Below are 15,082 nucleotides of genomic sequence, written 5' to 3' on the forward strand. Positions count from 1 at the left end.
TTTCTCCAACACTTCAGATTTCTTCCTCAGAAAGGTAACACACATCATCCTAGAATAGTCATCAATAAACAACATGAAATATTTGTCTCCGTCCATGCTTCTCACTATAGTAGGACCACATAAGTCCGTATGAAAAAGATCTAGCAATCCATTAGATGAATAAAACTTAGTCTGAAATGATTTTTGTTTTTTCTTTCCATCTGTTATTCCTTATATACTGCATTAGTAAGCTTCACAATCTTAGGCATATCTCCTATGCCACAACCAACTTTCACCAATCTCAGCAATCAAGCAACTTTTCTCACCAACATTTGATGGCTTCTTTTCTCCTTCTATTGGTTCTATCACACTTCCTATTGAGGTTAGCACTAAGTGCTTAGATGTTGTATTTTCTATCATTCCTACATCCAATCAATTTCATGTGAAGTTGGGATAGATGTTGTCTTTGCTATCATTCCTACATTTAATCAATTCCGTGTGAAGTTGGGATACTCTTGGCTCTCTTCCATGAAAGTGATTGCTTCGACTGCCCATAAGTGTTTGAAATTTTGTCATGATGATAAAATTATCATTGTTAACCATAGCACGTATCTATTAGAAATTGCATGTAGAAAATATCAATTATATGAAGATAAATATTTAACATAGGAATGAAAAACACAAAAAAAATAACAAAGAGAAGACAATTTTTAACGTGGTTCACCCAATCTCAGTCTACATCCACCAAACAGAGAATCCAATATTATTATTCAGTAAATCAAAATTGATTACAAACAACAATCCCCTTGGAACTCAATACCACCACAAAAATGCTACGAAATTCTCTACAAAAAACCTTAACCCTTATTGTTTTTATCAAGACTTATGTCAGTTACAAAATTAGGGTTACAAAATGTGAACCAATAGAAAAATAACACCCGACTCCTTTATAAAATAATAAGTCATTTTGGCCTCACGTGGCGCTGACCCCAAACCCTCGTTGAAAAATAATGGGGGAAACTGCACTGATATAAGTAGGGAAATTTTAACCTCCAAGTTTGATTAGGCTCCATATAATAGTAGTATCAACCTACGGTGAGGAATGGAGATGTATGTCTTGACTATTTTTGGTCTAAACAATTCCAACTTCTTCAACCTAGAAGTGGTGCTCTCTTTAAATCCTATCAAAAATGGAAAAATGACATGATTTTATCCTTGAGTAAACCTTGAAATCCAACACTTAGTCTTCCTCCAAGAAATGACCATATTCCTTCTCCTAAAAATACTCTCCCACTTCCTCATATGGATAAATCTAATTTTCCTCTTAAGGATAAAAGTACAAAGCACACATCACTCCAAGCAAGCAATTTTAGTTTTGTTTTAATTTTTTGTGTTGTCATTTAGGTTGGAATAATGGACCAACCATTTGAGACTTAGTGGAGCCATGGTTGAGTTGTCCAAGCTTCGATATGTTTCAGGATGTTCTCAAGTCTAGGAAGTTGTAATGTTGATGTTGATCATAGGTGTAGTACTCTAAATCAGAGTCATCATGTAATGGGGTCTAATGTATTGTATTTAAGTCTTTTAGGATCCTTAGAGGGCCTTTGGGAGCCTTGCAATGCACTAGAGTGCAAAGTTGCATCCTAAGTGACAAAAAATGTAAAAGTTGCATTTTTAGATGTTGGTGTTGAAAAGCTGGTTCAACCAACTAAATCATGGGAATATAAGCCAAAAAAACTTCATTGTATGGGTTAGAGGATTTGGAATGCAAAAGCAAGTTTTTGTTGCAAGATGAAATCTTGTCTTTTTACCGTTTTGACAATTTTTCCTTTGTTTCATTCCATTGTATGGTCCAGTGCAGACTTTTCAGAGGAATCTCATTGTAGGGAATGAGAGTTTGTTGAATGTTGTTTACAACAGGGTAGATTAGCAAGTCTGATTGTGTTTAGTTGCAGAGATCTAATCCATACTCTATGACTAGGTGCAAAACCCTTGCAAAGTAGGGTTTAAGGGCAAAATGGCTCTAACCAGAGCATCCAATGATGGAACTAGTTATAATCATGTGTAATGCTAGGTTGGGCTCTACACATATGTTTAGAGCAGACATTTTGGTTTTGCAGGCCTTTGTGTTGATTGTGCAATGATGCCTTAGACTCACAACTAGGAGTTGGTGAGTTAGGACAACAAAAGATGTTCGGTTTCAAAGCACAAGTTGATTGGTAGAAGACAAAATGACATATGTTTGGAAATCCCTTTGAGTTCCCTTGAAGAATCCCTAAATAGATTTGGCAGATGTTTTGACTGGTGAACCTTTTCAAGAACAAATTTGTGAGTCACCTGGTAGGCCTAGAAACCTTGAAAATATGACAGTTTTGGTTCCCATATGTGTACAGAGAACGCTGATGCAATTATTTGAAATATTGTATGAAACTCTGAAAAGGGTACTCGAATCTGCAATTTGTTTGTGGCCTTGTGTGGAATGTTTTTAAACTAAGCCCTCAAAACCGGTATGGGAGGGCTAATTGGATTAGGCCTATTTGGAACCAGTAGAGACCAAGAGAGGTTAAGAAAGCTTGGCAATGGGTTTGAAGGTGCTCAAATCCCTAAAAGACATCAAATACATTATGTAAATGCATTTTGAACACATAGAAAAAATTGGTGTTTTGTGATCCTTTGCAGAGGGTATTGGAGCCTTCAGAGTGGACTTAGAGATTGAGGTGGAATCCTCAAAAGGTAGTTATATTGTCAAAGATCAGTGGCTATACCTTGGAGATAAGACAAAGTGGATCAGACCTTGGAGGTCTATATAGAAAAAATCCAATCAAGTGCCATTGGATGGGCTTGAGGAGTTAGAGGGTTGAGTAGATAAGTAAAGAAAGAAGGTGAATAGGATTAGGTCCAAGACTCTCTGCATTAGAGTGGTATCAGAGCCACCCTTTGAAACATTGTTGTATGTTAGACTATGTGGAATCAACAGCAAGTTCAATACCTCCAAAGGCAATCACTCTAGAATCCATCTGACAGATGGTGACAGAGATGATAGAAGGATTGAAGGATCAGGAAGGAAGTAAAGGAACCAGCGATGTGAAAAAGGAGAAGGGAAAGGTTAAGACAGAATGGGGAGATGAGACAGATGAAGAAGTGGAAGATGAAGAGGACCAGTTAGCAGTAGAAATTCCCCAAGACCAAAACCTATTCTTGGATGCAGTCAAATCCATCCCCAAAGATAACTTGGATGGATTACCCACATATGGAGGAAACCTCAATGGAGATGAGCTACTAGATTGGATAGAGGCATTAAATAATCATTTTGATTATAAGGAGCTAGCAAAGGAGAAAAGAGTAAATGTGGCCAAGTCAAGATTGAGGGGATAAACATTGGTTTGGTGGAACATGATGCAAGAAGAAAGGGCACAAGTAGGCAAGAAAAAGATAACTTCATGGGAGCATATGAAGATAAGGCTTAAGGATCAATTCCTACCAGGGGATTATGAAGTTGAAATCCATAAGAGACTACAAAATTTGAAACAAAGGGAACTAGATGTCAATGCATACATTGAGGAATTCCACAAATTAAGTTTGAGGTCTAGGAAGCAAGAGAATGAAGTGGAGAAACTGGCCAGGTACATGAATGGACTTAGGAAAAACATACAAGATGAAATAAGAATCCTCACACGAGACACTGTTCATGTGTCTTCAGTTTCCATTAAGGGTAGAGGAAAAGATCAGAAGAAGAAGTGAGAAAAATTAGAAACATGGGGGTGGTAAAAACTTTAGAGGTAGCAGAACCTTTGGTAGAGAGTAGAATGCTTCAAGAAATGAAGAACCTCAAAACCAAGAAGGAAGTGGGGACTCCCAAAGAGGATCCTTTAGAAGAAGGAACAATTTTAGGACCAGGTTTGAAAACTTAGGAAGAGGAAATATGGTCTTCACCGGTAGGTGTTATCACTCCAATCAAGTTGGACATACCATGAGTAGGTGCCCGGGAAAAGCCTCAAGTTGAAAAATCTCATACATGGGTGAAAGAAGGACTTAGTTAGTGCAAGAGGAGGATACTCAAAGTGAAACCTCTCCAATTAGTAAGGCAGGGCCAGTGATAGATGGAGAAAACTTAATGATGAGAATAAAAACGCTTAAGACACCCCAAGCTCAAGAGCCAACATAGAGGAAAAGTTTATTTAGGACCACTTTTAAGTCCCATGGGAAAATTTGTAAGGTGATTGTGGATTCAGGTTCCATAGAGAATATTGTCTCATTTGAAATGGTGGATAAACTCAAACTGAAAAGATTACCTGATCCAAAAGAGGAAAAAAAAGTAGGATCAAGTATTATGTTGCTAAGTGGTAAAGAGTTCCTCAAATTATTGAAACAACAAGGTAATCAGGGCTATACTACAATGATAAAGCCTAAAGATGAAGCAAAGGAAGATCCAATGACTGAAGTGCCTCAAGAGGTGCAAGGTTTACTAGAACAATATGTAGAAGTTATAGGAGATGATATGCTTGATTCTTTGCCTCCAATGAGAGATGTAAATCATCGAATAGATTTGATACTAGGGGTAAATTTGTGTATCAAAGCTTCTTATAAAATGACACCTAGTCAAAATGAAGAGATCACCAAACAAGTGTAAGAACTCTTCGACAAGGGGTTTATTAAGAAGAGTTTGAGTCCATCTATTTTTCCTACTGTATAAGTGCCTATAAAAGGAGGAAAATGGAGGATGTGCACTGACTCAAGAGAAATCAATAAGACCACTATAAGGTACCAGTTTCCCATGCCAAGGATTGAGGACCTATTGGAAAATCTAGGTGGAGCAAGCTACTTTACAAAGGTGGACTTGAAGTCTAGTTATCATCAGATAAGAATCATACCTAGTGATGAATGGAAGACAACCTTTAGAACCAATGGAGACCTATATGAGTGGTTGGTGATTCCATTTGGTGTCACCAATGCACCCTAGTACCTTTCAAAGGCTCATGAATGAAGTGTTAGTTGATTTTATTGGTAAACTTGTTATAGAGTATCTTGATGACATTTTGGTCTTTAGCAAGTCTAAGGAGGAACACCTTAAGCATGTGGAGATGGCCTTGAAGAATTTGAAGGAGGCTCAACTCAAAATCAACCTTGAAAAATGTGAGTTCTTGAAAACAGCTTTAGTTTACCTTGGTTATGTTATTTCACAAGGTTTTTTAAAGATGGATCCAAGTAAAGTAGAAGCAATAATAAATTGTCCTATACCTAGGGGCATAAGTGATGTTGGGATTTTTCATGGAATGGCATCTTTCTATAGGAAGTTTGTGAGAAACTTTAACCATTTTTGTGCTCCTATACTCAACACCATGAAAATAGGGATTAATGTCATTTTAAGTGGATAGAGGAAGCCAACAAGGGGTTTACATTGTTGAAATCTAAGATAGCTAAGTTGCCAGCCCTTAGATTGCTTGATTTCAGTCAGTTGTTTGTAGTAGAATGTGATGCTAGCCAAAGGGCAATAGGGGCAGTTTTAAGCCAACAAGGTCATCCAATAGCATTCTTCTCATAGAAATTGAATGAAGCTAACCAAAGATATTCCACATATGATTTGGAGTTGATTCCATGGTGCAAGCATTGAAGAAGTGGCATCATTACTTGCTGCCCAAAGAGTTTGTAGTTGTCACTAACAACCATGCCCTTAGTTTCCTTAATGGGAAAGAGAAGTTGAATCAAAGACACCCAAAGTGGGTGAAATACCTACAATCCTATACCTTCACAATCAAGCACAAGAAGGGAACTGCAAATAAGGTATCTGATGAATTAATTAGAAGAGTCATGACCATGCAGGAGATACAATTGCAAAGTGTGGGATTGAATGAATTAAAAGACCTCTACAAGGATGATAAGGATTTTGCAAAGATATATGTTGTTTGTATTGATTTTTCTAACACTTCACATGTCTCTTACTCAGAATATATGATAGGAGAGGGTTTTCTATTCAAAGGAAATCTTCTTTGCATTCCCCAATGTTCTATGAGACAAAACATTATCCAAGAGAAGCATCAAGGAGGTCTAGGAGGTCATTTTGGCATAGATAAAACTTTGGAGTAGGTTAGTATGTTTTACCATTGGCCCAAGTTGCAATCAAAAGTGAGAAGGTTTGTAGAACAATGTGAAACCTATCAATCAGCAAAGGGTTCATCAATTAATGCAAGTCTATACCAACCTATGGTCATACCTTTGAGGCTTTGGGAATGTTTGAGTATGTGTTTTGTCTTAGGCTTGCCAAGAACTCCAAGGGGATTTTATAGTGTGTATGTAGTAGTAGATAGATTCATCAAAATGGCACATTTTATACCTTGCAAGAGAACCAATGATGCCGCCTATATTGCAGGCCTCTTCTTCAAAAAGATAGTCAGAATTCATGGTCTTCCAATCAACATAGTTAGTGATAGAGATGTGAAGTTTCTAAGCCGCTTTTGGAGGACACTTTGGAGAAAGTTGGGCACAAGATTACGATTTTCATCTACCTATCATCCTCAATCAGATGGATAGATAGAGGTAGTCAATAGATAATTGGGTAATCTACTAAGATGCCTCCCCAAACAACATGGGCAGACTTGGGATTTGGTACTTAGTCAGGCAGAATATGCATACAATGACTCACTTAACTGAAGCACAGGTAAAAATCCCTTTGAGATAGTGTATGGATTTCATCCTAGGGGCATACTACAGCTCAGAGATCTCAGTTCTATGGAACCTAAGAGTGCACAAGGTGAGAATTTTGTAGAAGGTATCAAAGAAGTGCATGATAAGGTAAGGCAGAGCTTACAAAAAAAATCTGAGCAATATAAGATGAATGTTGATAAAACAAGGAGGAATGTGTATTTTAAGGTTGGATATTTGGTCCTAGCATACCTAAGGAAGGAGAGACTTCCAAAACGGAACCCTACCAATCTATTGATGAAGAATATTGGACCTCTAAATGTGGTGCACAAATATGGACAAAACGCATATGAAGTTGAACTCCCTCTCACCTTGGGTATTTCTCCTATTTTTAATGTATGTGATCTCTATCCATACAAGGGAGAATCACAAACAAATCAGTTAGACACTTTACCACATGCTAATGAAGATTGGGTAAGAGGCTTGCCACCTTGCCAACTGGTAAAGTTGGAAAGTATCTTGGATACCAAGGTGATAAAGAGGACAATGAAAGGAGTTTACAAGCATTATCTTGTAAAGTGGGTAGGCTTACCTGAATCAGATGCTATGTGGATGTCAGAATCAAATATACTTCATCATAGAGTGGAGTTTGCAGACCTCTTAACTCAAGGGACTTGAGTTCTTTGTCCTAGGGGAGTATGGTGCAGAGCACACATCACTCCAAGCAAGCAATTTTGGTTTTGTTTTATTTTTTTGTGTTATCTTTCAGGTTGGAATAATGGACCAAACATTTGAGACTCAGTGGAGCGATGGCTAAGTTGTCCAAGATTTGATATGTTTCAGGATGTTCTTAAGTCTAGGAAGTTGTAATGTTGATGTTGATCACAGGTGTAGCACTCTAAATTAGAGTCATCATGGAATAGGGGTCTAATGTATTATATTTAAGTCTTTTAGGATGCTTAGAGGGCCTTTGGGATGCTTAGATTGCACTAGAGTGAAAAGTTGTATCCTAAGTGACAAAAAATTTAAAAGTTGTTGAGCAACATTTTGTAACATTTTGCAAAAGTTGCATTTTTGGATGTTGGCATTGAAAATTTGGTTCAACGAACTAAATCATGGACATATAAGCCAAACAAAACTTCATTGTATGGGTTAGAGGATCTGGAATGCAAAAGAAAGTTTTTGTTGCAAGAAGAAATCTTGCATTTTTACCGTTTTGACAGGTTTTCCTTTGTTTCATTGCATTATAGGGTCCAGTATGGACTTGTCACAGGAATATCACTGTAGGGCATGAGATTTTGTTGAATGTTATTTCTAGCAAGGTAGATTAGCAAGTCCAACTATGTTTAGTTGCAATGATCTAATCCATACTCTGTGACTAGGTGCAAAACCCTTGCAAAGTAGGGTTTAAGGGAAAAATGTCTCTAACCTGACCATCCAATGATGGGACCACTTGTAATCATGTGGAATGATAGGTTAGGGTCTGTACATATGTTTAGAGTAGGTGTTTTGGTTTTGTAGGCCTTTGTGTTGATTGTGCAATGATGCCCTAGACTCGCAACTAGAAGTTGGTGAGTTAGGATAGCAGAAGATGTGTGGTTTCAAAGCACAAGTGGATTGGTAGAAGACAAAATGACACATGGTTGGAAATCCCTTTTATTTCCCTTTAAGAATCCATAAATATCTTTGGTAGATGTTTTGGCTGGTGAACCTTTTCAAGAACAAATTTGTGAGTCACTCGGTAGGCCTGTAACCCTTGAAAATAGGACAATTTTGGTTCTCATATGTGTACAGAGAACCTAGATGAAATTCTTCAATATTGTATGAAAATATGAAAAGGGTACTCAAATATACAATTTTTTTGTGTCCTTGTGTGGTAAGGTTTTAAACTAAGCCCTGAAAATCCATATAGGAGGGCAAATTGGATTAGGTCTAATTGGAATTGGTAGAGACCAAGAGAGGTTAAGGAAGCTTGGCAATGGTTTTGAAGGTTCTCAAACCCCTAAAAGACATCAAAGAAATTATGTAAATGCATTTTGAACACATAGAACAAATTGGTGTTTTGTGATCCTTTGCAGAGGGTATTGGAACCTTAGGAGTGGAGTTAGAGATTGAGGTGGAATCCTCAAAAGGTAGTTACATTTTAAAAGATTAGTGGCTATACCTTAGAGGAAAGCAAAAGTGGATCAGACCTTGGATTTATAGATAGAAAAATCACAATGAAGTACCATTTTATGGGCTTGCAGAGTTAGAGGGTTGAATAGACAATTAAACCAAGAAGGTGAATAGGATTAGCTACAACACTCTCTGCATGAGATAAACATATTATCCCTCTTAAGGATAGACCTATTCCTCCTCCTCATGATGGACCTAGTCTCCTTCAAACAACTTCTATTATTCCTTTATATGGTGTGGTTATGCCTCCTATATCTTACAAAGGGGAGTGTGTGGCTTTTCATATTATTCAGCCTAAGAAACCTTCTCCTCGACATCCTTCCTTAAAAGAGGAAATGAATTTTATGCCAGTTGAACATAAACATTCACAATCATCAACTAAAACTAAATGAAACCATTGTGTGAGATAACACCAATGGAGATCTTGTGCTAGGGCTCGTGAACTTGCTTCTCAAATATTTTCTTCTTTAAAGACACCAACTATTGACATAATAACATTTTATCAATTTTCTTATAACCAAGAGGTTCAACCTAAATCTCAAAGATGTAAAATGATTAAGACAAATGATGGTTCAAGTTATATTCCTATTAGAGCTCATATGTTTGTTAATCTTGGTGATGAAATAGGTGAGAATGTTGTTCATGATGAAAATGTTGCTCCTAATAATTCAGATGATGAATATGAATATATTAATTTTGTCAATGATTTATCTAAACAAATTTCAAAATCATTAATCCTACCTCCGAGTAACAGACAGAGTGACTCATCATTAGAGCATGGTCCTTTTTAGGAACTTGTGATAGCTCCATCTACAATGCTTAACGTGGCTCCTCTTGCATGTCATCCACCTTGCCAAAATAGTGACGACCGAGGTTGGGAGGCAAATGATTTTCATGATTAGATTCATTTGTTTCATAGGTTCTCTCTCTCTCTCTCTCTCTCTCTCTCTCTCTCTCTCTCCTATTTATTCTCTTAATTCTTCTATTTGTTGTCCCTAGTGTTGTCTACATGAAGATGATGCAAAGCATTGAGATTTGTTTTGGTCTCTCCTATGTTGACTCAAAAGACATTTGTGCACTTATTCCATGGTGGTTTTTCTTTCATTGGGAGATTACTATATTTATATCTATATATATACAAGATATATATTATTTATCATAAAAAGCATACTAATTCCAGAGATAAGAAAAACCACTCCCTGTTTTATGTCCTTTGATCATTATCATTTCATTTTTCCTTTGTTGGGGGCATATTATTATGATAATGTGCTTGTCTTTTTTGGTGTATCCTACCTTAAAGAAATTGATCCTCATACGACATGCGTAATTTATTTAACATGGGGGCATACACTTGATGCAGGAGCATCCCCAGTTCATAGCAATCTTGCATCAACCAAAAACATTTTCCTTTTTCTTTTTCTTTCTATTTGCAGTTTCAGCTTTTCTTTCTATGTGTACTGGTTTTGGCTCACCAGATCCTATGGAGTTGGATTACACTTGAAGAATTGATCATCTTTCTTATTTCCAAACCACCTCACATTTGGATCTTTTTCAAGCAAGTTATCGCTATCAGCTTCCTTGATAGTTTCTGGTTACTGATGGATAGTTTCTTGTTACCAGTTCCCTAAACCTATTTTGTGATCTACCGGAACCCCTTTTGAATCTTGCGGAGCCTTGGGTGTTGATTCTAATGTTCCTTGGCGTGTTGTCAACATTTTCTCATGATCTACATTTCATCCCTTGGTTTTTCTAGAGGAATCTCTTGGTGGAGGCTGACCTTGTTGATTTTACACAATAGGTCTTGTTCTTTGGGTTTTGATCATTTTTTTGGCTGACCGGATCCTTTGGATCATATATATAATTGTAACTGTGTATTATAATGTAATAAATCAAATAATTAAGTAGCTAGACTAAGTGTAGAAGATAGATCTTAACATTCAAGGTCCCGATTGTGACCTATTCTATATTTGAGCATGTTCTAGTAGGCCCGAGAGCCACTTATGCTATAACCTAGTTGTTACTGGTTGGCTATAATAAATTTTCATGTTATAATACAATTTGTTCTGCATTGCCTCCATCATATCTTTGTGTTTCTTTGTGTTTACTCTTGCTGATCAATCTAAAATGATCTCTTTGAGGCCCCTCCTCACTGGTGACTACTTCAACACTGCACTCAATGATCCCTCTCTTTTGCATATCCTTATACTTAAGTTACTTAGTGAACTTAGTCTTTTTCTCTATAATTTTGGTATTTTTCTTTTCATGAGTCAAACTAAGAGAACCTTTCTAGTTTGTAGTCATGGTTCTCTCTTTCATTTTCTCTCAGGATGTCCTTTTTATCTTGTTATTGAAGTTGTTAGATCCTAAAGTCCACTAGGGTCTTGGTGTATCTTTCCTTCTTGGTGACTTTGTGAAATTTTTTCAATTGGAAACCTTGTACTTGTACTTTATTCATACACCTACTAAAGTGGGGGCTGAATGTAGCATCGTAAAATTACACCCTTATACAATTTTGACCGCATTTGGGTACCTGCCTTAGCATTTGCACCCCTAGGCTTAATTGGGATCCAATTATGCTCATATCACTCAAGTATGACTGAATTTTTTAATTTTTGTGAGATTTTGCCAAGATCAAGAGCTCAATGAAATGTACAAAATAGAGAGACAAAATATAGGACAAGTATAAACTATATTCTCATCAATAGATAAATGATCAATAGTTATTCATACAATGAATACGAGCCTGCTTATATATAGGCAAAGCTATATGGATAGGTGAGCACACAAACTGACATGTGGCTCAATAAGAAACAAGGGTAGGTAGGAAATAGGTGAGGTAGGTAGGTGAAACAATAAAATATTTCACATGAGGTGGATCACCCACCGAAGGTAAAATTATCACTCCATAATAAGTGGATATGATAGAGTAGTAACAAGATCACACCATAAAAGGTGGAAATTCTCCTACACACACTATCCCAATGTGGTACAAACACCCAAGTGTCTCATACCCAAACTACTATGAAATGCATTTCCTAAGTAAAATTAAGTATAGTGTAATAATATCCAAGATGGATAATTATTTACAACAACATCCCCCCTTAAGTGCAACTTAGGGGATTGCACTTAAGTCTACAATGCAACTAAGTAATGCAAGATGGGTCCCAGCTACTAGGTCATGTTAGGTACCCATGTACAAATGCAAATGCATCAAACCAATGCAATGAAATCTCTCACAAAGCGGGGAAAGATAGAAAAACCCAATGGGAAAAAACCCTCCCTCAAGAGAGAGATGAAAGCTATACAAGAGAACTCTCATAGTTGCATGTGAGGAATACAAAACCCATGTGACAAAAAAGTCCCCCCTATAGGAGAGAAGAGGAGAAGCTAGGATGCCCCCCCTCAATGTAGAGTTTGCACAAATGATACAAGCTTGAGAATGAATGAAGAAACTACTCCAAGAACATTGAACAACATTCCTCCCCTTAGGAAGAAACAAAACCAAAGGTGGGTCCATGAAGTATCCCCAATCGTGAAGGGAGGATGTATGAAAAAAACTTATGATGAAAGGAATCTCTGAAAACTGCTCAAGTGTCTCCATGTCAATGCTGAAAGATACCCCCTCCAAAGGTAGTAAACTGCCCCACACTGTTGAAAAAGGCACTCCAAGATCTAGTGGAGAAGAAAGTAGAACAAGTCCCAAAGACTCACATGTCTCCTCTAAGGATAAAGAGACCTCCTCAAAATGTTGTACATTTGTATTCACAATCATGTAAACCTTGAAACAATGATCATCATTTGTATCCACAATCGTAGAAGGATAATCTTCATCAAAGAGAAGATGAATATCATCAATTATCTCCCAAATCTGCAATGTAGGATTACACAAACAAACTTACAATGTCTGTCAAGTAATCATCCCAGGAATCTGAAGCTAGAAGACATGAAATATCCTGTTGCACTGAATCACAAGAAGGAAAAACATTCACACTATCCACATCATCAGGTGTACTAGGTGATGTGATATCAATAGGAGGAGATGAAACATAAGGCTCAAGAATGGGGTCACATGTGAGAATTCCCAAGTTCAAGTACCCAAAGTTCTCCTCAAAATATGAGCCATCACAAGAAGTGTGATCATCATGTGAAGATTCATAATATGTGAAATCATTATCATCAACAAAATTTGAAAAGGAGTATAACCGAGATGCATGATCAACCACCCCAGTCGCAATGATATCTCTAGTCTCCAAGTCTCTAATGAAAACTGACTTAGGTGTGAACTCCACAATTCTCTTAGTTGTGCCATGTGTGAGTTGATAGATGGAAAGAAGATTGTTTGTCAAGTGGGGTACACACAACACATCATTGAAGGAGTTATCCCCAATGACAATAGATCCTTTCTGAATCACATCCATGTATGTATGATTGCCCATCAAAATTTGTGGCATGGTGCAAGGCTCAAATGAAGAGAACATAGATTGCAAAGATACCATATGATGAGAAGCCCCTGAATCTAGAAGCCATCTCCCTAAATCATGATTGGACATAGCACAAAGAGCTTTTCATGTTCTTGTCCCAAAAGAGTGAGTCTTCCCACTTGTAGAAGCCATGAATGCTTTCCCTTTTCCTTTTGAATGTGTGGAAGTGGAAGTTGATGAATCATCCTTCTTGTAGACATTAGGTAAATCAATGTTATGCTTTTTGAGGATGTGTTTGTGCTCATCAATCTCCTTAGAATGGCAATGACACTCCTCATGACCAAACTTTTTACAATAGGCACAAGTAGGTCTCTTCCTCTCAGGTGAATTGTCCCTCTTGGAAGAGGATGAATCTCCTTGTTGTGGAGAAGGTGATGCTTTGTCCTTAGGATTTGATTGCCATTTCTTCTTGTTTGAATTTCCCTTTCCTTGATTTCCTTTGTTTCCTTGATTTGCCACTAATGCTTGAGACTTAGAAGTCTTAAGAATGCCCATGCTTATCAACTTAGTTTGTTGCATCATCAACATTTTGGCGAAAGCATCAAATGTAGGCATTGTGTAGCTTGAATCCATTGTCATCTTATGGGTTTAAAAACTAGAAACAAATGCTGCATATTCTGGTGGAAGCTTTCCCATCAAATTGAAGATCAATTGAGTATCCTTCTTATCAATGCCACAATCCGTGAGTTGTTCCCTTAACTCTTTTGCCTTAGTGACATAATCTTGTATAGTATCAAATTTATTGGGATCTAACATAGTGAGATCACTACCAATCTGATATCCTCTAATTTCATCAACTTGACCATACAAGTCTTGAAACTTTTGTCAAGCATCCTTGATTAGTGTACATTTCTCAATATGAAAAATGAGATCCTTTGATACATACTTTCTTAAGGTACCAATTGCCATGATACTTTTATTGAGCTAATCCAAGTGACCAATAGGATCAGCCTTAGGATCAGCGGGAGCAACAATAGTTCCATCAATATAATGAGTTAGTCCTTTTTCCATAAGTTTACTCCATACATCAATTTTCCAAGTACCATAATTATGAGGCATTGAGAGAGGAAACTTATAAGAACCTATATAAGAAAAAAAGGAAGGAACACAAGAGCACAAAAGTACAAGAGACACCCCCCCAATTTGAATCAATCAAAGTACCCCCCAAAAATGATGATTTTGGCACTTTATATGTAGTGCATGTACAATAGGCCACTTTTAAAGAATGGAAAGGTGTACTTCTGATTTTGTTTTACAACTGCCCTAGTACGCTGAGAACTACAAAGAAAAAGACTAGCAAGATAGATCTATGCAATACAAGTGCCAAATTGGCCAAAAGAGACCAAATTTTGAAAGTATAATTTATACCCAGAATTTCTACAAACTGATAGCATATTATGATAGTAGACAAAAAATAATGCACTAAAAAAAAAATGGCACGTGAAAAGGAGTTCACATGAGCCCAAACGAAGTCCTAGAAGTTAAAGCAATGAGGATTGGACATGTACAATCAGCAAAAAATGAGATCTCTGAAACTTTTGTCTATCAAAATCATAAAATAATACCACCACAAAAAAGTACACAAAATTCTAGACCATTTCAAAAAAAATTACACCAAAAACTGAGCAAAAATGAGCAAGATATGGCCATTTGAAGTTGTACTACAAAATCAAAAAGCTCAATGAGAGGGGCTTGCAAATTTTTTTAAAAAATGATCATGTCAGAATATTGTGCATCCAAATTTGATGATCATATTGTCATCACCAAAACTTTGCCTCCCTTACTGATTAGGCGTCCATACTATACAG

Source organism: Cryptomeria japonica, chromosome 3 (genome assembly GCF_030272615.1).
Source record: "Cryptomeria japonica chromosome 3, Sugi_1.0, whole genome shotgun sequence".
Taxonomy (NCBI): domain Eukaryota; kingdom Viridiplantae; phylum Streptophyta; class Pinopsida; order Cupressales; family Cupressaceae; genus Cryptomeria; species Cryptomeria japonica.